Source organism: Staurois parvus, unplaced genomic scaffold, assembly GCF_062004578.1.
Source record: "Staurois parvus isolate SC_StPar_1 unplaced genomic scaffold, SC_StPar_1.0 ptg000027l, whole genome shotgun sequence".
NCBI classification, from domain to species: domain Eukaryota; kingdom Metazoa; phylum Chordata; class Amphibia; order Anura; family Ranidae; genus Staurois; species Staurois parvus.
Genome location: NW_028317823.1, coordinates 125003 through 145599, shown reverse-complemented (window position 1 = coordinate 145599; position 20597 = coordinate 125003). Strand labels below are relative to the sequence as shown.

Below are 20597 nucleotides of genomic sequence, written 5' to 3'. Positions count from 1 at the left end.
GACTCACACCTGTGCGATTCCTGGTGCGAAGTGGCCCTTAGGGCCGGTTCACACTATAGAAACGCAGTCCAGATGCGTTTTTTTATGCATTCCAGTTCATTTTTTCCCCTCTCTTTTTCTTAAATTTAAATACGGACAGGTGCGTTCCGGTGTGTTTTTTATGCACTTTACCATGTTCCAGTACAGTTCTGTGCAGGATAAATGCAGCATGTTCTACTTTTTTTCTGCAACTGAAACGCACTGAAACTGCAAGCACTGATGTGAACTATGATATTGACAACCATATAACCTACTTTCTGTGCGTTTTGGATGCAGAAAAAAAGCAACTGAAAAGCATGTAGTGTGAACTGGCCTTAAAAGTATTAGCCCACCTTTTCAGAAAAATTAAAAAAAGGTGAACACCCTATAGCCCCACTCCTCAGCCCCCGCTGTACTTACCTCCATGGTTGGCAAGCTGTCAGTGCCCACACAGCCAGCCCAGCACTCAATGGTTTTGAAATTCCCCGCACTTTCCTCTCCCCTTCTTTCTGCAGCACTTGTGGGAAGATCAGAGCAATTCTGATTGGTCAGCACAGAGCATCGTTCTGATCCATCCCAAAGTGCTTCAGAAAGAATGGGACTTGCGTTAGTCAGCGTTTCACTGATGTTATTGTAACCTATGCGCCATTGATAGCCCCTGCGTGGGCATACGCTTTGCCTTATTGGAATTAGAGCGTTGTCTGCTCTATTATGCCTTTTTTATCGGTGCAATTGATAGCCCCTGCGTGGGTGTGTTTTGTTGCCTCTGTTTTATACTGTTTAAAATTAATAAAAACCATTGAAATACAGAAAGAATGGGGCAAGAACGGGGATTTCAAATCCCTGAACTGCCGCACCGGCTTCATGTGCATTGACAGTTCATCACCAATGGATGTAAATGCATTGGTGATGAACCGGGGGTGGGACCGGGGGTGGGAAGGTTGTTCACCTTCTCTGAAAATGTGAACTAACATCTAAGGGCTTGTTTACACTTGCAGTTCGGAGTGGCAGTAAAAACATGCTGCCCCTCAACTGCTCCTCCTTAAAGAAGAACTCCACAATAGGAAAAAAAAAAATCACACATTAGTACACCTCCCCAACACAAAAAACACTAAACAATTTATACAATTTTGAAAATCCTTACCATTTAGGAGAAAAGTCTAACTGAATTTTCATGAGGTCATCTTTACAATTCAAACAAAAAGCATACTGGTAGAGCTAGGTACATTATAATATGGGAAGAATGGATGCCTGCCTGCGGTTCACACTCAGGTGACTCAGTAGCCCAGCTCCCTCTCCCAGACTCAGCAGTTGATCGCCCTGCTCCCCCTTCCAGCAGTGACTCAGAAGCTCCAAAAGAGGGGAGTTTCCTAATTTAAAGACTTGAATGATTTTAGTACTTCTTTGAACTTTGAGGATGAATTTCTCCACAATGCCCGCAGTTTTAAAGGATGGTGAGGGCTTGTTGAAGAGTTCAAAGAATTGATTGTCTATAGTCTGGGCATAGGATTACTTTACAGGGGATTTCCACCCACATATATGTACAGTGATATTCTTGCCTTTAGCCCAAGAAGTGGGTGTAGGCTGGAATGTTGGCACTTTCCCCTTTATGCTCACCACCATTGCTTTTGGTCACCACCTTTTGACACCTGGCTGTCACTCTACATGCACTGGGTGCCCCTTTCCCCACAGGACTGTAGTAACTCTATGATTGTTGGCCTCTTTTATACATCTGGCCCCAAAGTGATCCTGGCACAATCTGCCCAAATTAATCAGCTAGCATAATAGTGTTTCTCCACACAGATGCTACAATAAATAAAATAAATAACTAGTTTGGCAGCACCTTCCCTAATCAGACAAAATTAGTGTGCACCAGTGATCACGTGAACCAACAGATGAATCAATTAAACCATAAATACATATATACTGTGTATAATGAACCACTGTAAAATACAAATCAACCCTCCAAATATTAATAATAAAACAAATATAAAAATATGCACATAAATTGTCCCAGTTCATAAATGGCAGTAATCTTCAATCATCGCTTTTGTTCATAATGTTACATCCCACCATCCATGTTAATAAATGTGATCCTTATATAGTGACTCCCACCACTGTTCAAAATTGCACTCACCATTAAGTTAGACCTGCATGCAACCAGGTCAAATGCACTTTCCCCAGCCCAGGGTAGAACTCACACCTTGTTCCACTGAAGGTAGGTACTCTCCAAATCACCTATGGTAACTCCCCACTTGCCGGGTGTATGGCCCTTTAAGGCCACGATCTCCACTCTGCAACCAAGCACATCAAACAAGGGATTTATAGTGCAGTATCCTAAAACTAAGTTTTTATGAATTTAAGTATTGCACTTACACAATTAGATAAAAAGACATAAATTACTGTAAACAGACAGTGGGGCCATGGCTCCTGCGTCACTTCCAGTATCGGCACCTGGCTCTGCCCAACGTGTGTCGTCACAGTCACATAACTTCTTCAGTCCTACCCTGGGCTGGGGAAGGCACATTTGACCTGGTTGCAAGCAGGTCTAAAGTAATGGTGAGCGCAATTTTGAATGGTGGTGGGAGTCACTATATATGGATAACATTTATTAAACACAGATGGTGGAATATGTCATTATGAACAAGAGAGTTGAAGATTACTGCCATTTATGAACTGAGACAATTTATGTGTATATTTTTAGATTTGTTTTATTAATAATATTTGGAGGGATGATTCGTATTTACAGTGGTTCACTATACACAGTATATATGTATTTATGGTTTAATTATTTCATCTCTTGGTTCACATGATCACTGGTGCACACAAATTTTGTCTGATTAGGGAAGGTGCTGCCAAACTAGTTATGTATTTTATGGGTTTGAGGACTGTGGGAGCACTGTCATTTGGTTGCAGCCACTCGTGTTTATTTGATAGGGAGGTCATTCTTTGGTGGTAGCACGGGATATCACAATGCTTTATTTTTAGTTCACAGATAGAACATTATACGCAGTTCAGTTTTGGGCACCAATTCACAAAAAGAACATTGGGGAACTGGAGAAAGTACAGAGAAGGACAGTCAAACTGATAAGGGGCATGGAGGAGCTCAGCTATGAGGAAAGATTAGAGGAACTGAATTTATTCTCTCTTGAGAAGAGGAGATTAGGGGGGGATATGATCAACATGTATAAATACATCAGTGGTTCATATAGTGAACTCGGTGTAGAGTTATTCACCCTGAGGTCATCACAGAGGACAAGGGGGCACTCTTTACGTCTGGAGGAGAAGATATTTAATCTCCAAACACTGAAAGGTTTCTTCACAGTGAGAGCTGTGAAAATGTGGAATAGAATACATCAAGAGTTGGTTCTGGCCAGCTCAGTGGATTGCTTTAAAAAAGGCCTGGATTGTTTCTTAGATACACAGAATATAACTGGATATAACATTTATAGGTAAAGTTGATCCAGGGAATATCTGATAGCCTCTCGGGGGATCAGGGAGGAATTTTTTTCCCAGCAGGAGCAAATTGGATCATGCTTTGCTGGGGTTTTTTTTGCCTTCCTCTGGATCAACTGTGGGTGTAGGATTCTAACTTTTTTTTTTTCTATGGTTGAACTGGATGGACTTTTGTCTTTTTTCAGCCAGTGTAACATTCTGAAAGATTTTACCTTGGCAGTTGTAGGTCAACACGGCACAGCACAAGGGGGATAAATGACCAGATGAAAATAAAAAGGGAGCAGAATATCGGGAAGGGGGCATATGATTCAGCAAATACCTGCATAAAAACTCTTAATCTGGCTATGCATGGAGCACATTCTTGGCGAGCCAGCCACAATTCAAGCCATAGATGGCCCCATTGGCATCTCCTGCCCAACAGCCTTCAATCTGGGAATCAAACGGCCGGGCAGAAAAATAAAAGCTGAACACAGATTGCAGCCATTCAGGTTCAGCCACGGTTTAGGTATTCTGACAGCCATGGCTGTGAGCTGTCAGAACATAATATCCAGCAGTGGGAGATACTTCCATCCACACTGTCAGCAGGGCTGAACGTGGGAAATCTAATAAAGTATGGCCAGCCTTAGGCAGACGACAAGAAAATCATTGAACGTAATGTATGTCAATGTTACATCCCCTTCATTTAGCTGCAGATAAAAACTGACTGCGGCGTGTATAGATCTGTAGACCGTAAGCTCCTTCAAGGGATAAGTATTCAGGGTATTACTGCATAATATGCTGGAACTGTATAAATAGCAGACATAAACACCGTTTTTATGGCAATTTCCGCCCATACAGCTTTGAAATATTACACTTGAAAATCTACATTCAGTTCTGACAACCAGAAGCAAGGAATCGATGGCAGAATCTGTATGGTGTGAGACCGACTGCAACAGGACTGGAAGGAAACAGGTTAACGCTGAACTCCAACATGATACAAGAATACTGATTAAGACCCTCCGGTCAGATCAAAACCAATTTTGAAATCGTGCGACTCACAGTGAAGTCGCACGATTTCCAAATTGGGTGACCTGCCAATTTCAGTTGCAATTTACAAGACGTCTGACACAGATGTCTATGCAAATCGCAACAAAAAAAAATACATCCACTAATTTAGAAATTGGCGCGGCTCTGACCAAGTCAGAACAGCACCGATATGACCGCATTAATAGCGGACAATAGGGTGCGACTTCACATACAATTTGCAAGTCACATGGCATGCAAATCGCACCCGATGTAAAGCTAGGTTCACATCTATTCAGTTTGCGTTTGATCCATTTCTGCAGTGCATTTTTGACACATTTTGCAGCTTTTATTTTTCTTTTGTAGCTAGGCAGATTTTAACCGCAAAACACAGCAAAAAACGCAATAAATGCTTTTCTGCAGTGTTTGCATTGAAGTCTATAGAACCAAAAATGCAACTTTTTGCGTTAAAAAAAATCCCTGACCCTTTCCAAAAAAACGCACCAGGTGAAAACGCTGAGATGTGAACACGTCCCATAGGAAATCATGTTAAATGGGCTGCACTGTGTTTCTGCAAAACGTTGCAGAAAACACGTCGGTGTGAACCTAGGGTTAGGCTGTTGTACATTTAAAAAAAAAAATCAATAAAAAGGTATTTTATATGCAACTATTGTAAGTACCTGAATTTGGATTTGTGTCAGTGACTTGTCACCCTTTGTACAGCAGCAGCTAGACTGGGGGGGTGGAGGAAGTATAAGCCAGTCAGGTGTGCTAAATGCAAATATACCAACTAGGGACACGCTGACTGGAGGAGGCAGAAGTGCGCTGAGCCCATCAGCCTGTAGAAGCTCCTTCACTGTCCAGTCACAGGCTGGGGAAAGGGAGGTGACCAGGCTGTATTGCCGAGCTGCAGATAAAGTTGAGTTCCACTCACGCTGTAAAAAATAAAAGTCAGCAGCTACAAAAACTGTACAAAAAGCCCCTTCTCTTCTCCATCTACACCTCCTCCCTTGGCCAACTCATACACTCTCACGGCTTCAACTACCACCTATATGCCGACGACACACAAATCTATCTCTCAACCCCCCACCTCACCCCCTCGGTATCTGCCCGAATCACACACCTACTGAGCGACATATCAGACTGGATGTCGCTCCACTTCCTTAAACTGAACCTCTCCAAAACCGAGTTTCTTGTCTTCCCCCCAGCCCTGACACCCCCCCCATTGACTTCTCCGTCACATCCAACAACGCCACCATCAAACCCGCCCCGCAGGCCAGAGTACTTGGTGTCATTCTGGCCTCCAACCTATCCTTCCAGCCCCAAGTCCAATCTTTAACAAACTCGTGCAGACTCCACCTCCGCAACATCGCCAAAATCCGCACGTTCCTAACCCCAGAAACCACTAAACAGCTCATCCACTCCCTCATCATATCACGACTCGACTACTGCAACTCCCTCCTCACTGGCCTGCCTCGCCGCTGGCAATCCCCGCTTCAGTCGATGCTGAATACGGCAGCCAGACTCATTCACCTTTCCAACCGCTCCGTCTCCGCCACCCCCCTCTGCCAATCCCTCCACTGGCTTCAGATTGCGCAACGGATCAAATTTAAAATCCTAACACTAACATACAAAACTGTCCACCATACTGCCCCGAACTACATCACTGACCTAATATCCAAGTACCGCCCAGCACGCACACTCAGCTCCTCACAAGACCTCCTTCTCTCTAGTTCCCTGGTCTCCTCCTCCCATGCCCGCCTCCAGGACTTCTCCAGGGTGTCACCCATCCTCTGGAACTCCCTGCCCCAACCCATCAGATTATCACCTACTCTCCTCTCCTTTAGGCGCACCCTGAAAACCCATCTCTTCAGGGAAGCCTACCCCACCCCCTGCTAACTTGCCGACCTCCTCCACTCTTCCTACCACTCCATCCCCCACAGCTATCTCCTCCTGTGCCACCATCCCCTCCCTCCTAGATTGTAAGCTCGAAAGAGCAGGGCCCTCAATCCCCTCATGTTTTGCATTGTATTGGTATTGTTCTGTCACATGTTCTGTCCCCCTTTGTAATGTACAGCGCTGAGTGAACTATTGGCGCTTTTTAAATACTGTATAATAATAATAATAGTAATGTCTGAGGTTTACAATCACTTTAAATCGCCGGGCTATACTCCTGCTGAGTGTGAATGGGGATTAAAAGCTCAGATTTTGAGATGACGACTATTAGGCTAAAGGTGGCCATATATGGAAAATATAGCAACATTTTTTGTTGTCGGAACAATCGCTTATTATTCCAATGATTAATGTGTTTATTTTGCTCATCAGTTTCCACTTTGCAATCGAAAAAAAAATGAAGTCACACTGGCAAATTTTCTTTGCACAAGCGATTTTCTAATGGCGAGCAGGTTATTCGACAGATGGAAAACGTCTATCAGGTCATACTTTGTCAGTAGGCCATGCTTTGAGACAGAAAGAAAAAGTATGGATGTTCGTTCTAAATTTTTTGACTCAGTGAGTGCAGAATCAAATGTGTTATTGAACGACCATGTGAAAATTTCATTCAACTGTCTGCTCGAATTTTCCATCCATCTAGGGCCTCCATAAGTTTACACTTGCTGCACTTTGGAAAGCAATCTGCAGTGGCTCGCTTTTCAGAGGCATTGGACAGGTGGCTGGGAGGTGATATGTTGCCTCCTTAGCACCTCTTTTAACCCTGTAAATACTGAACCACCACACTGCAAGCATCGATCAGTTTACTTGGATGGGTTGCATTTGGCAGCAGTCCTGTCCTCTAATCAAGAAGGGGGGATCGCTTTTGCCGTGGCCTGTGTACATCCCCATCAGCCTTCCTTTACAGTTTAAAAGAGGAGGTAAAAATAGGCTCAATCGCCTGTTTGTACCGCCCCTTGGCCACAAGTGTAAAAAGAGATCAATTCTTTGGGACTGGACCTAAGGAAATTACATACATCAAGCAACCTTTAAAAAGGACATCGATCCCCTTTTGGTTAACTGCTCCCAGCCTGCCCACAGTACATCTACTGCAGGCGGCACAGATATACGTGAACCAGCCTATGTACGTCATCCAGTCTGTTCTGGGTTAGGGGCACGCATGGGCGCACCCACTGCTAACCCCCGCAGTCACTGGCTACAGCAGAATTTTGTCAGCAGGTCCCAGCCAATGATTTATCGCCAAGACCTGCTGATCGGCTGTAGCAAGTCACAGTGCAGAGCCCTGTGTTTGCAAACACACAGGGCTCTACACAGATCAGCAGCCATTGTCATTAGTACACTGTACAGTATTAGCATTGATCACTGTATTAGTGTCAGTTAGTCCATTAGTGTCCCTTCCAGCCAGCGTCAGATTGCCGTATCACAGTCCCACTATAAGTCAGTGATCACTGCCATTACCAGTATAGCGTCATAGCTGTGTAAATTCCAGTATACAGTGAAGGAAATAAGTATTTGATCCTTTGTTGATTTTGAATGTTTGATCACTCACACAGAAATGATCGGTCTAAAAATCCAATGATAGGTGTATTGTAACACAGAGGGACAGAATAGCAACACAAAATTCTAAAGAAATGCATGTCTAACAAATGATGCACTGATTTGCATGTTTATGAGGGAAATAAGTATTTGATCCCCTATCATTCAGCAGGATTTCTGGCTACCAGCTGTCTTTCATACAGGTAACAAGCTGAGATTAGAAGCAGTCTATTTAAGTTAGTGCTGCTAATCTCATTTTGTTACCTGTATAAGAGACACCTGTCCACAGGAGCAATCAAACACTCAGATTCCAAACTCTCCACCATGGCAAAGACCAAAGAGCTGTCCAAGGATGTCAGGGACAAGATTGTAGACCTACACAAGGCTGGACTGGGCTACCAAAATATCGCCAAGTAGCTTGGTGAGAAGGTGACAACAGTTGGTGCAATCATTCGCAAATGGAAGAAACACAAAACAATTGTCAGTCTCCCTAGGTCTGGTGCACCATGCAAGATCTCACCTCGTGGAGTGTCAATGATCATGAGAACAGTGAGGAATCATCCCAGAACTACACGTGAGGATCTTGTCAATGATCTCCAGGCAGCTGGGACCACAGTCACCAAGAAAACAATTGGTAACACACTATGCCGACAAGGATTGAAATCCTGCAGTGCCCGCAAGGTCCCTCTGCTCAAGAAAGCACATGTCCAGGCCCGTCTGAAGTTTGTCACTGAACATCTGAATGATGCAGAGGAGGACTGGTTGAAAGTGTTGTGGTCAGATGAGACCAAAATCAAGCTCTTTGGCATCAACTCAACTGGCCGTGTTTGGAGGAGGAGGAATGCTGCCTATGACCCCAAGAACACCATCCCAACTGTCAAACTTGGTGGAAACATTCTGCTTTGGGGGTGTTTTTCTGATAAGGGGACAGGACAACTGCACCGCATCAAAAAGGGACAATGGACGGGGAAATGTACCGTCAAATCTTGAGTGAGAACCTTCTTCCTCAGCCAGGGCATTGAAAATGGGTCGTGGATGGGTGTTCCAGCATGACAATGACCCAAAACACACGGCCAAGGCAACAAAGGAGTGGCTCAAGAAGAAGCACATTAAGGTCCTGAAGTGGCCTAGCCAGTCTCCAGACCTTAATCCGATTGAAAATCTGTGCAGGGAGCTGAAAGTTCGAGGTGCCAAATGTCAGCCACCAAACCTCAATGACTTGGAGAGGATCTGCCAAGAGGAGTGGGCCAAAATCCCTCCTGAGATGTGTGCAAATCTGGTGGCCAACTACAGGAAATGTCTGACATCTGAAATTGCCAAAAAGGGATTTGCCACCAAGTACTAAGTCATGTTTTGTGAAGGGGATCAAATACTTATATAGAAGGACTCAGCGAGCACTTAAAGAAGCAGCTATTGCACTAAAAAGAAAAACCATATGCCTTCAAAGAAATAAAGATAATTGTGCAGCGCTAAAAATACCACCACACTCACCAGATGCGCATTAATAAAGCGCAGTGTATACAGTAAATGATGGTCTGCCAGGAATCCCTTCTAGGTGGTACCGTATGCAGCCTGAGTTAGGTGGCCTTCATCTGGATTATAGGATGGTAGTCAGTCAGAGGTCCCCTTTAAGGACAGGCTGTGACACAGTGAATAAACCTCTACCAGGCTCTGGGATGGTCACCAAGGAGTTGCTGGGGGATTAAGCGCTCGGTGCAGAGCAAAAAGGGAATATGCCCATAGTGTAGTAATTAGGTATGACTTTAATGGTATTCTAGGTTAAAAGGCCATATATCCACATACATAGGCAAGAGTAGGTAATACATGCAGCATAAAGCTGCTGAGTAAACTGATCAGCTGGAGTTCCAATATGGCCACTGGACCTCCATGATCCGGGGGCGTGACGTCACGAAGGAGGAGCCTGCACACCGTGACGTCACACCGCTGGATCACGGAGGTCCTTTCTTTTGAATTTTTTGTTGCTATTCTGTCTCTCAGGGTTACAATACACCTACCATTCGATTTTTAGACTGGTCATTTTTTCAGCAGGGGATCAAAATACTTATTTCCTTCACTGTATATACACCATAGTTTTTAGATGTTATGACTTTCAAACAAACCAAACACTTAACATTTTGGCCTAAATGTATGCAGAAATTTAAATTTGCGATTGGATTGGATGTATTTTATAACAGAAAGTAGAATATATATATATACATACAGTGGGGATCGAAAGTTTGGGCACCCCAGCTAAAAATTTGTATTAATGTGCATAAAGAAGCCAAGGAAAGATGGAAAAATCTCCAAAAGGCATCAAATTACAGATTAGACATTCTTATAATATGTCAACAAACGTTAGATTTTATTTCCATCATTTACACTTTCAAAATAACAGAAAACAAAAAAATGGCGTCTGCAAAAGTTTGGGCACCCTGCAGAGTTAATATCTTGTACTGCCCCCTTTGGCAAGTATCACAGCTTGTAAACGCTTTTTGTAGCCAGCCAAGAGTCTTTCAATTCTTGTTTGAGGTATCTTTGCCCATTCTTCCTTACAAAAGTCTTCCAGTTCTTTGAGATTTCTGGGCTGTCTGTCACGCACTGCTCTTTTAAGGTCTATCCATAGATTTTCAATTATGTTGAGGTCAGGAGATTGTGAAGGCCATGGCAAAACCTTCAGTTTACGCCTCTTGATGTAATCCCCCGTGGATTTCGAGGTGTGTTTAGGATCATTATCCATTTGTAGAAGCCATCCTCTCTTTAACTTCAGCTTTTTCACAGATGGCATCAAGTTACCATCCAAAATTTGCTGAAATTTTATTGAATCCATTTTTCCTTCTACTCATGAGATGTTCCCTGTACCACTGGCTGCAACACAACCCCAAAGCATGATTGATCCAACCCCATACTTAACAGTTGGACAGAGGTTCTTTTCATTAAATTCTGTGCCCCTTCTTCTCCAAACGTACCTTTGCTCATTCCGGCCAAAAAGTTCAATTTTAACCTCATCGGTCCACAGAACTTGTTTCCAAAATGCATCAGGCTTGTCTATATGTTCATTTGCAAAGTTCAAACGATGATTTTTGTGGTGAGAACGTAGAAAAGGTTTTCTTCTGATGACTCTTCCATGAAGACTATATTTGTACAAGCATCTCCTTATAGTGGAATAGTGTACCACAACTCCAGTGTCTGCCAGATCTTTCTGGAGGGACCGTGCAGTCAAACGTGGGTTTTGAATTGTTTTTCTCACAATCCTGCGAGCTGTTCTGTCTGATATTTTTCTTGGTCTTCCAGATCTTGCTTTAACTTCCACTGTTCCTGATGACTGCCATTTCTTAATTACATTCCGAACAGAGGATATTGACATCTGAAAACGCTTTGCTATCTTCTTATAGCCTTCTCCAGCTTTGTGAGCGTCAACTATTTTCAGTTTCAGTTTTCTAGACAACTGCTTAGAAGAACCCATGGTGCTGATTGTTGGGGCAAGGTCAGATGAGTCTGGGCATTTAAAACCTTTGAGATTGACATAACCTGGTCTTCCCAGACGATGATTGAGAACAATCCATGACACTGGCAGGTCTCAGCTTTGCAAAGGGGGCAGTGCATGCTATTAATTCTGCAGGGTGCCCAAACGTTTGCAGACGCCATTTTTTTGTTTTCTGTTATTTTGAAAGTGTAAATGATGGAAATAAAATCTAACTTTTGTTGACATATTATAAGAATGTCTAATCTGTAATTTGATGCCTTTTGGAGATTTTTCCATCTTTCCTTGGCTTCTTTATGCACATTAATACAAATTTTTAGCTGGGGTGCCCAAACTTTCGATCCCCACTGTAATATATATATATATATATATATATATATATATATATATATATATATATATAAACAAAAATTTAAATACTCTGTTTTTCTTTCCTTTATATAAATGAAAATAAAACTCAGTGGCGATTATACACCACCATAAAAAAAGCTCTATTTGGCTCCATTCACACTAGTGTTTTTTTATTTAGTTTTTTTAATTAAGCTCAAAAATCGCTGGATAAAAAAGTGCTGATAATAGAGTTTTTAGTAGCGTTTTAGTGTATTATAAGCATTTTTACAGTACATATGGGGGGGGGAAGCATTTTAGTAGCGTTTAGCATTTTTTTCTGCCATAAAAAACGCTACTAAAAACAATTTTTTTTTTGCTCCTAAATTCAGAAGCTTGAAAAATACTACTAGCCTAAAATAGTGTGTATGGACGCATAGGATAACAATTGTTGCTTCTTGGAGCTTTAAAAAATGCTTGTGTGCATGGAGCCTAAGTGTGAAGAAAAATTATATAAACTTCATTTGGATGCAGTGTTGCATGGTCATGCAATTGCCAATTAAATTAGAACAGTTCTGAATAGCAAAAAAAAGGGTAAAACCTTCCAGAGATCAAGTGGTTAAAGTAATTTTTATGAATGTATTCAGTTCTATGTAGTGGTGGGCTGTGCAGTATTCCATGTTTCATCAGACCACGCAGATATGACAACATCAGCCTCCAGCTGGCCAAAGCCGATAGACAAATGTCAGGTCTGAATTTATCTCAAAAGTCTTACTCCACATCCTGAGCTTAATGGTGGGTCACGCTAAACGAGCGCTCATTTGTAATAAAGGTTTATTGAGATTTGAATGAAAAGGACAATACAATGCCTATATAAGTGTAGGTTACAGAAGTCACATTCAAGTGACATCAAGTTGCAGAAATATTTTGAAAATTCAGGTAGAAAGGAGTAGAATCACATAGGAAATAATTTGAGGGTTGTACAGGACTACAACCATGGGGGTGGTGAACCTCATAGTGAGGAAACAAGGTACTGTGATCTAAAGCTGGCTTATACACCCTTGGAATGTTGTTAAAAAAAAAATAATTTTAAGAAAATGTTTTCATTTTCTAATCCTTAGTGGGGTCAAATTGACATTTGTTTTTGACCACAGCGGCAAGAAAATTTGTGGGGAAATTGTTTCTTGAACAAATGAATCTCTAACATGTAGATTTCATTCAGTAAAGCCCATTCATTCCAAAATTGAATGTTAAAAAAGATGACTCCACTTTCATGGAAAAAAATAAAAAATGTATGTATGTATGTATGTGTATCTATCTATCTATCTATCTATCTATCTATCAGGGGTGGACTGACCATTTGGAAACTTGGGCACAGCCGTGGGCCCGGGGCCAGTACGGGGTACCATGAGATGCCCCTGGTACCTTTTTCATAGGCTCTTTTGAGTTTGGCCAAGGACACAGGGGCCCCATGATCCCCTATTGCCCGGGGGCCCCATGAGTTGTCAGTCCGCCCCTGATATATATACATATATATACACACACACACACACACACACACACACACACATATACATATACATACACATGTACACACACACATGTATAATATAGCATATACAATTGTGACACAAGTCCTATCGTGATATGACATTATTAAAAATTCCCTTCCCGTTTCAATCTGCAATGCTGCAATTTACTGTAAAATTCAATGCGATATGACTACCTGGAGGCGCTCAGTACACCGTTCGTGTACCTTCAAGAAGGTTGTTTCCAGCTTGTGTAAAGAAAGCTGCACTAAGATACATGTCAGGTTTTAGGAATCCTCTGCAACAAAAATGTCAATTTCAGTGAGATACTCTCCAAGGGTTAAAAACTGCTAAAGGGATGCAGACACTGAAACGTTTCTCATCTGATCGCAGAAAATCGCACCAGCGATTAAAATTAATAGGTCACTTAAAATCAATGCGCAGAGGACATAGTCAAACAAAGAACTATTCCTTCAGAGCAGAAACAGGTAGGAATCTGCGACAAGGTTTGTTAAAATCCTTGGAATTGTTTTAGCTGATCAATAAGTGCACAAAATGCCCATTAAGCCGAGCATAAATCCAGTGAGCTGATAACAATCAGGCACATAATGTTTTTTAAGTTAATTCCAGTGGTGGGTAGAGAGAGAAATTTAAAAAAAAAAAAAAAATGAGGGAAAAAAATAAAGGACAGGAGGAAGGAGAAAAAGGAAGGAAGGAAAGAAAGGAGAAAAAAAAGGAAGGAAGAAAGAAAGGAGAAAAAGGAAGGAAGGAATGAAGGAAGAAAGGAGAAAAAAAGGAAGAAGGAGAAAAAGGAAGGAAGGAAGAAAGAAAAGAGAAAAAGGAAGGAAGGAAGAAAGAAAAGAGAAAAAGGAAGGAAGGAAGGAAGAAAAGAGAAAAAGGAAGGAAGGAAGAAAAGAGAAAAAGGAAGGAAGGAAGGAAGAAAAAGGAAGGAAGGAGAAAAAGGAAGGAAGGAAGGAAGGAAGGAAGGAAGGAGAAAAAGGAAGGAAGGAAGGAAGGAAGGAAGAAAGGAGAAAAAGGAAGAAAGGAGAAAAAGGAAGAAAGGAGAAAAAGGAAGAAAGAAAGGAGAAAAAGGAAGAAAGAAAGGAGAAAAAGGAAGAAAGAAAAAGGAAGGAAGGAAGGAAGAAAGGAGAAAAAGGAAGGAAGGAAGGAAGAAAGGAGAAAAAGGAAGGAAGGAAGGAAGGAAGGAGAAAAAGGAAGGAAGGGGAAAAAGGAAGGAAGGAAGGAGAAAAAGGAAGGAAGGAAGGAGAAAAAGGAAGGAAGGAAGGAGAAAAAGGAAGGAAGGAAGGAAGGAAGGAGAAAAAGGAAGGAAGGAAGGAAGGAAGGAAGGCGAAAAAGGAAGGAAGGAAGGAAGGAGAAAAAGGAAGGAAGGAAGGAAGGAGAAAAAGGAAGGAAGGAAGGAAGGAGAAAAAGGAAGGAAGGAAGGAAGGAGAAAAAGGAAGGAAGGAAGGAAGGAAGGAGAAAAAGGAAGGAAGAAAGGAGAAAAGGGAAGGAAGGAAGGAAAAAAAGGAAGGAAGGAAGGAAAAAAAGGAAGGAAGGAGAAAAGGGAAGGAAGGAAGGAAAAAAGGGAAGGAAGGAGAAAAGGGAAGGAAGGAGAAAAAGGCAAGAGGGAAGGAAGGAGAAAAAGGAAAGAGGGAAGGAAGGAGAAAAAGGAAAGAGGGAAGGAAGGAGAAAAAGGAAAGAGGGAAGGAAGGAGAAAAAGGAAAGAAGGAAGGAAGGAGAAAAAGGAAAGAAGGAAGGAAGGAGAAAAAGGAAGGAAGGAAGGAGAAAAAGGAAGGAAGGAAGGAAGGAAGGAAGGAAGGAAGGAAGGAAAAAGGAAGGAAGGAAGGAAGGAAAAAAGGAAGGAAGGAAGGAAAAAAGGAAGGAAGGAGAAAAGGAAGGAAGGAGAAAAGGGAAGGAAGGAAGGAAAAAAAGGAAGGAAGGAGAAAAGGGAAGGAAGGAAAAAAAGGAAGGAAGGAAGGAAAGGGAAGGAAGGAAGGAGAAAAAGGAAGGAAGGAGAAAAAGGAAGGAAGGAGAAAAAGGAAGGAAGGAAGGAGAAAAAGGAAGGAAGGAAGGAGAAAAAGGAAGGAAGGAAGGAGAAAAAGGAAGGAAGGAAGGAGAAAAAGGAAGGAAGGAAGGAGAAAAAGGAAGGAAGGAGAAAAAGGAAAGAAGGAAGGAAGGAGAAAAAAAGGAAGGAAGGAAGGAGAAAAAACGAAGGAAGGAAGGAGAAAAAACGAAGGAAGGAAGGAAGGAGAAAAAAGGAAGGAGAAAACCTGGAAGGAAGAAAGAAAGAAAGAAAGGAGAAAAAGGAAGGAAGGAAAAAGAAAAAAGAAAAAAAAAAAAAAAAGGAAGGAAGAAAAAAGGAAAAAAAAGAAGGAAGGGAAAAAGGAAAAAAAAAGGAAGGAAGGGAAAAGGAAAAAAAAAGGAAGGAATGAGGAAAAAAATGGAGAAAAAAAAGGAAGGAATGAGGAAAAAAGGAAGGAAGGCAGGCAAAAAAAGGAAGGAAGGAAGGTGAAAAAAAAAGGGAGGCGAAAAAAGGGAGGAAGAAAGGAAAGAAAAAAAAGGAAGGAAGAAAGAAGAAAAAAGGAAGGAAGGAAGGAGAAAAAGGGAGGAAGGAAGGAAGAAAAAAAAAGAAAGGAGAAAAAAGGAAGGAAGGAGAAAAAAGAAAGGAAGGAAGTAGAAAAAGGAAGGAAGGGAGGAAGGAGAAAAAAAAAGGAAGGAAAAAAAAATGGAGAAATAGGAAGGAAGGAAAGAAGGAGAAAAAAAAAGGAAGGATGGAGAAAAAAAAGGAAGGAAGGAAGGAGAAAAAAAAGGAAGGAAGGAGAAAAAAAAAGGAAGGAAGGAAGGAGAAAAAAAAAGGGGGGCAAAAAAAGGGAGGAAGGAAGGGAAGAAAGGAAGGAGAAAAAGGAAGGGAAGAAAGGAAGGAGAAAAAGGAAGGGAAGAAAGGAAGGAGAAAAAGGAAGGGAAGAAAGGAAGAAGAAAAAGGAAGAAAGGAAGAAGAAAAAAGGAAGGAAGGAAGCAAGGAAGGAAGAAAAAGCAAGGAAGCAGAAAAATGGAAGGAAGGAAGGAGAAAAAAGGAAGGAAGGAAGGAGAAAAAAAGGAAGGAAGGAAGGAGAAAAAAGGAAGGAAGGAGAAAAAAGGAAGGAAGAAGAAAAAGGAAGGTAAAAAGAAGGAAGGAAGGAAGGAGGAAAAAAAAGGAAGGGAGGAGGAAAAAAAAGGAAGGGAGGAGGAAAAAAAGGAAGGGAGGAGGAAAAAAAAGGAAGGGAGGAGGAAAAAAAAGGAAGGGAGGAGGAAAAAAAAGGAAGGAAGGAGAAAAAAAAGGAAGGAAGGAGAAAAAAAAAGGGGGGCAAAAAAAGGGAGGAAGGAAGGGAAGAAAGGAAGGAGAAAAAGGAAGGGAAGAAAGGAAGGAGAAAAAGGAAGGAAAGAAAGGAAGGAGAAAAAGGAAGGGAAGAAAGGAAGGAGAAAAAGGAAGGGAAGAAAGGAAGGAGAAAAAGGAAGGGAAGAAAGGAAGGAGAAAAAGGAAGGGAAGAAAGGAAGGAGAAAATGGAAGGGAAGAAAGGAAGGAGAAAAAAAGGAAAAAAGGAAGAAGAAAAAGGAAGGAAGAAAAAGCAAGGAAGGAAGAAAAAGCAAGGAAGGAAGGAGAAAAAAGGAAGGAAGGAAGGAGAAAAAAGGAAGGAAGGAAGGAGAAAAAAGGAAGGAAGGAAGGAGAAAAAAGGAAGGAAGGAAGGAGAAAAAAGGAAGGAAGAAGAAAAAAGGAAGGAAGAAAAAGGGAAGGAAGAAGAAAAAGGAAGGTAAAAAGAAGGAAGGAAGGTAAAAAAAGTAAGGAAGGAAGGAGAAAAAGGAAAGAAGGAAGGAAGGAGAAAGGAAGGGAGGAGAAAAAAAAAGGAAGGAGAAAAAGGAAGGAAAGAAAGGGAAGGAAAGGGAAGGAAAGGAACGAAAGGAAAGGAAAGGAAAGGAAAGGAAAGAAAGAAAGAAAGAAAGAAAGAAAGAAAGAAAGAAAGAAAGAGAAGGAAAGGAAAGGAAAGAAAGAAAGAAAGAAAGAAAGAAAGAAAGGAAGGAAGGCAGGAAGGAAGGAAGGAAGGAAGGAAGGAAAAAAGGAAGGAAGGCAGGAAGGAAGGAAGAAAAAAGGAAGGAAGGCAGAAAGGAAGGAGAAAAAAGAAAGGAAGGAAGGAGAAAAAGGAAGGAAGGAGAAAATTATACAGATCAGATTTTTGAAGAAGGTGAGCCCCCCATATAATTTACACAACTTCTGACCCTTAATTCTGACCCTTAATTCTACTCACCATTAGGCCAAAGCTCAACACCCAAAAAGTCACAGGAGCATGATTGGCGCGTTTGTCATTCGTAGGCCAGCTCTGCCCTACGCTTCTGTGAAAAACACCAAAAAAAGCCCGTTCACGCACCATTCACATGAATGATTGGGGCCCAAAGGCTGCACACCATGGAGCTGCGGCAGAGCGCATGCGCTTTAGTACATCCTCCATGCATCATGTTTAGGGCTGCCTAGAAATTTCAGTGGGCTGTCCTATGTTTGAGAAATGTGCAAAAAGAGTGCTGTGCCTTTGACGCATGTTACCAAGATGCATGGGGGTGTCAATAAGAATTAAAGTGTTACTAAACCCACAACAGTACAATCAGTCTGTATATGCAGTAAAGCATGCTTGTTATACTCACTGTGGAACCTCTGGGGTCGGGCAGCACAGTGGCTAAAAGAATAGCCCTTCCACCTGGCAGTACTAGGGTCGTTGGTTCAAATCCCAACCACGGCACCACCCACCTGGAGTTTGCATGTTCTCCCTGTGCTTGCGTGGGTTTCCTCCAGGTACTCCGGTTTCCTCCCACACTCCAAAGACATGCTGGTAGGTTAATTGGATCCTGTCTAAATTGGCCCTAGTATGTGTATGAATGTAAGTTAGGGACCTGAGATTGTACACTCCTTGAGGGTTACGGACTGATGTGAATGCACTAGAGATAGATAGATAGATAGATAGATAGATAGATAGATAGATAGATAGATAGATAGATAGATGTGTGTGTGTGTGTGTGTGTGTGTGTGTGTGTGTAAAGCGCTGTGTAAATTGATGGTGCTATATAAGTACCTATACTAATAAATAATCCTCTGCATTGTGTTAAAAGGCTGTCTTCTCCCCAAATCAATCTGCTGATAGAACAAAACCTTGGGAGCACTCTGGTGTGGATTGCTAGAGTTTTTTTTTTTTCTTGGGAGAGTGCATGTGATCAGCACAGGGTCAATCAGCACTGTCCAGACACAGGGTCAAGGGTCATGCAGCCTCATAGGACAGTCAGAGGAGAATGAAAACACCCTCCTACAAGCTTTAACCAGTGCTCAGCTGGACACTGATAGAAGTCACAAGACTGCTGTAACTGCTGATGAGAAAAGATATTTTAGCAGTTTATATGTACTAAGATAATTGCATTTCCATGTCCTGTGTACTGTGGGAGATCAGATATAATGAATGCAGGATCCTGGGAGACCAGATATAGTGAATGCAGGGTCCGGGGAGAGCGGATATAGTGAATGCAGGGTCCGGGGAGAGCGGATATAGTGAATGCAGGGTCCGGGGAGAGCGGATATAGTGAATGCAGGGTCCGGGGAGAGCGGATATAGTGAATGCAGGGTCCAGGGGGACCGGATCTGGTGAATGCAGGGTCCAGGGGGACCGGATCTGGTGAATGCAGGGTCCAGGGGGACCGGATCTGGTGAATGCAGGGTCCAGGGGGACTGGATCTGGTGAATGCAGGGTCCAGGGGGACCGGATCTGGTGAATGCAGGGTCCGGGGAGAGCAGTTATAGTGAATGCAGGGTCCGGGGAGAGCAGATATAGTGAATGCAGGGTCCGGGGAGAGCAGATATAGTGAATGCAGGGTCCGGGGAGAGCAGATATAGTGGATGCAGGGTCCGGGGAGAGCAGATATAGTGAATGCAGGGTCCGGGGAGAGCAGATATAGTGAATGCAGGGTCCTGGGTTTAGAAACACTTTAACGTGTCTGTAAAAGAGCAGTGAATTTTTGCGCATGACGGGGAGGTGCACAATTTTGCACACGCTCCCAGAACGCAGTAGTGAACCTGGCCATAGGGCTTGCTCACTATACAGAAGACGGACGAGCGTTGACAAGCATTGTTTTTCCTGTACTGGTCAAATCAAGAGTTAAAATACTTTATATTTCAAATCAACAGCTGCGTGTACGCGCTTTTTTTGCGCACTCTCATGCCTTGCGTTTAGGGCTGCCCGTTAGTTTCAATGGCTCGCCCTATACGTGACAATGTTGCAAAAAAGGCCGCCATGCATTTTGGTGCGCGTATTAGGAAGATGCATGGGGAGTAGGGGGAGTCACCATGTGTCCGGTGCGTTGTTGGAAAACACGCCATTTCGCCTGCAACGTGATAAGTGTGAACGAAGCCTGAAGCGTGTTGCGTTGATGCGCGCCTACGCTATGCTAGAATGCGCAGAGATCTTTTTTTTTTTCTTTTCTGTGCCTTTGCGTCAGACCTGTGCCAATCAGCGCACACGAGTGATTTATATTGTACATGTATAGGGAATCGGGTCGGATCTGATGATTCTCCAGGATTAAGGAGAATTAAAAGTTAAGGAAGAGCTCTGCAGGCTACCAAACCCCATCAGCCAATCAGAGCCCAGCAAAGTTCTCCCCGCACTTCTCCTGTACAGCAGATGAGGCGGGGGAGGGGAGGGGGTGCGGGGTGTCACTCCCAATAACTTTCCCACAACTACACCGGACCCCGCACTCCGTTCCTGTCCGATCCCCTCCCCGACCCAGCACCGACCCCATCCCCCCCGATCACACACCATCCCCGCCGTCTGTGTGCACACACCTCTCCCATGTAGCAGCATTACCTCCCTCCGACAGCTCCGTCCGTCCCCGGCTGGATGGCTCCCCTCGTCCTGCGCTCAGCTCGGTGCCAGCCTGCAGCCCGTGAGCGGATCAGCCGCAGACTACAACTCCCAGCAGGCGCAGCGCGCCGTTCAAATTGTTTAAACTTTATTCATGTCACACAGTGCAAGGCTGACGTGGCTGCGTTAGGAGAGGCCCCGCCCACTCCTACTCAGTCCTGCAGGTTAACCTGTTGTGTGCCCCAGCAGGAGCATAGTACAGCATGGACACAGCCATCTCTATCCATACACTGCCTGCTCCACCTCACATTTCACCCTCACATTTTTTTTAAAGTACCCTCTTGCCCTCCAGAGGATTTACCCCCCTTCCTGACCAAGCCATTTTTTTTAAATACTTCGCTGCCTTACTTTACTTGACAATTGCATGGT

General features: G+C 43.0%; 1 long non-coding RNA gene across 3 annotated transcripts in view; it reads right to left on the bottom strand.

Annotated features, from left to right (window-relative positions):
- Nucleotides 1-20325, bottom strand: part of LOC149471135 (uncharacterized) — a 90175-nt gene extending 69850 nt beyond the window's left edge. The window contains exons 1-2 of one of the 3 annotated variants that reach the window (XR_016307224.1): nt 20172-20325; nt 2156-2312 (exon numbers count right to left, since the gene is read on the bottom strand). This is a non-coding gene — a long non-coding RNA (uncharacterized LOC149471135). Of the gene's footprint in view, nt 1-2155; nt 2313-20149 lie in introns of all 3 variants that reach the window. The other 2 variants (XR_016307226.1, XR_016307219.1) reach the window with 2 other exon arrangements.
- Nucleotides 20326-20597: the final 272 nt, after the last annotated feature.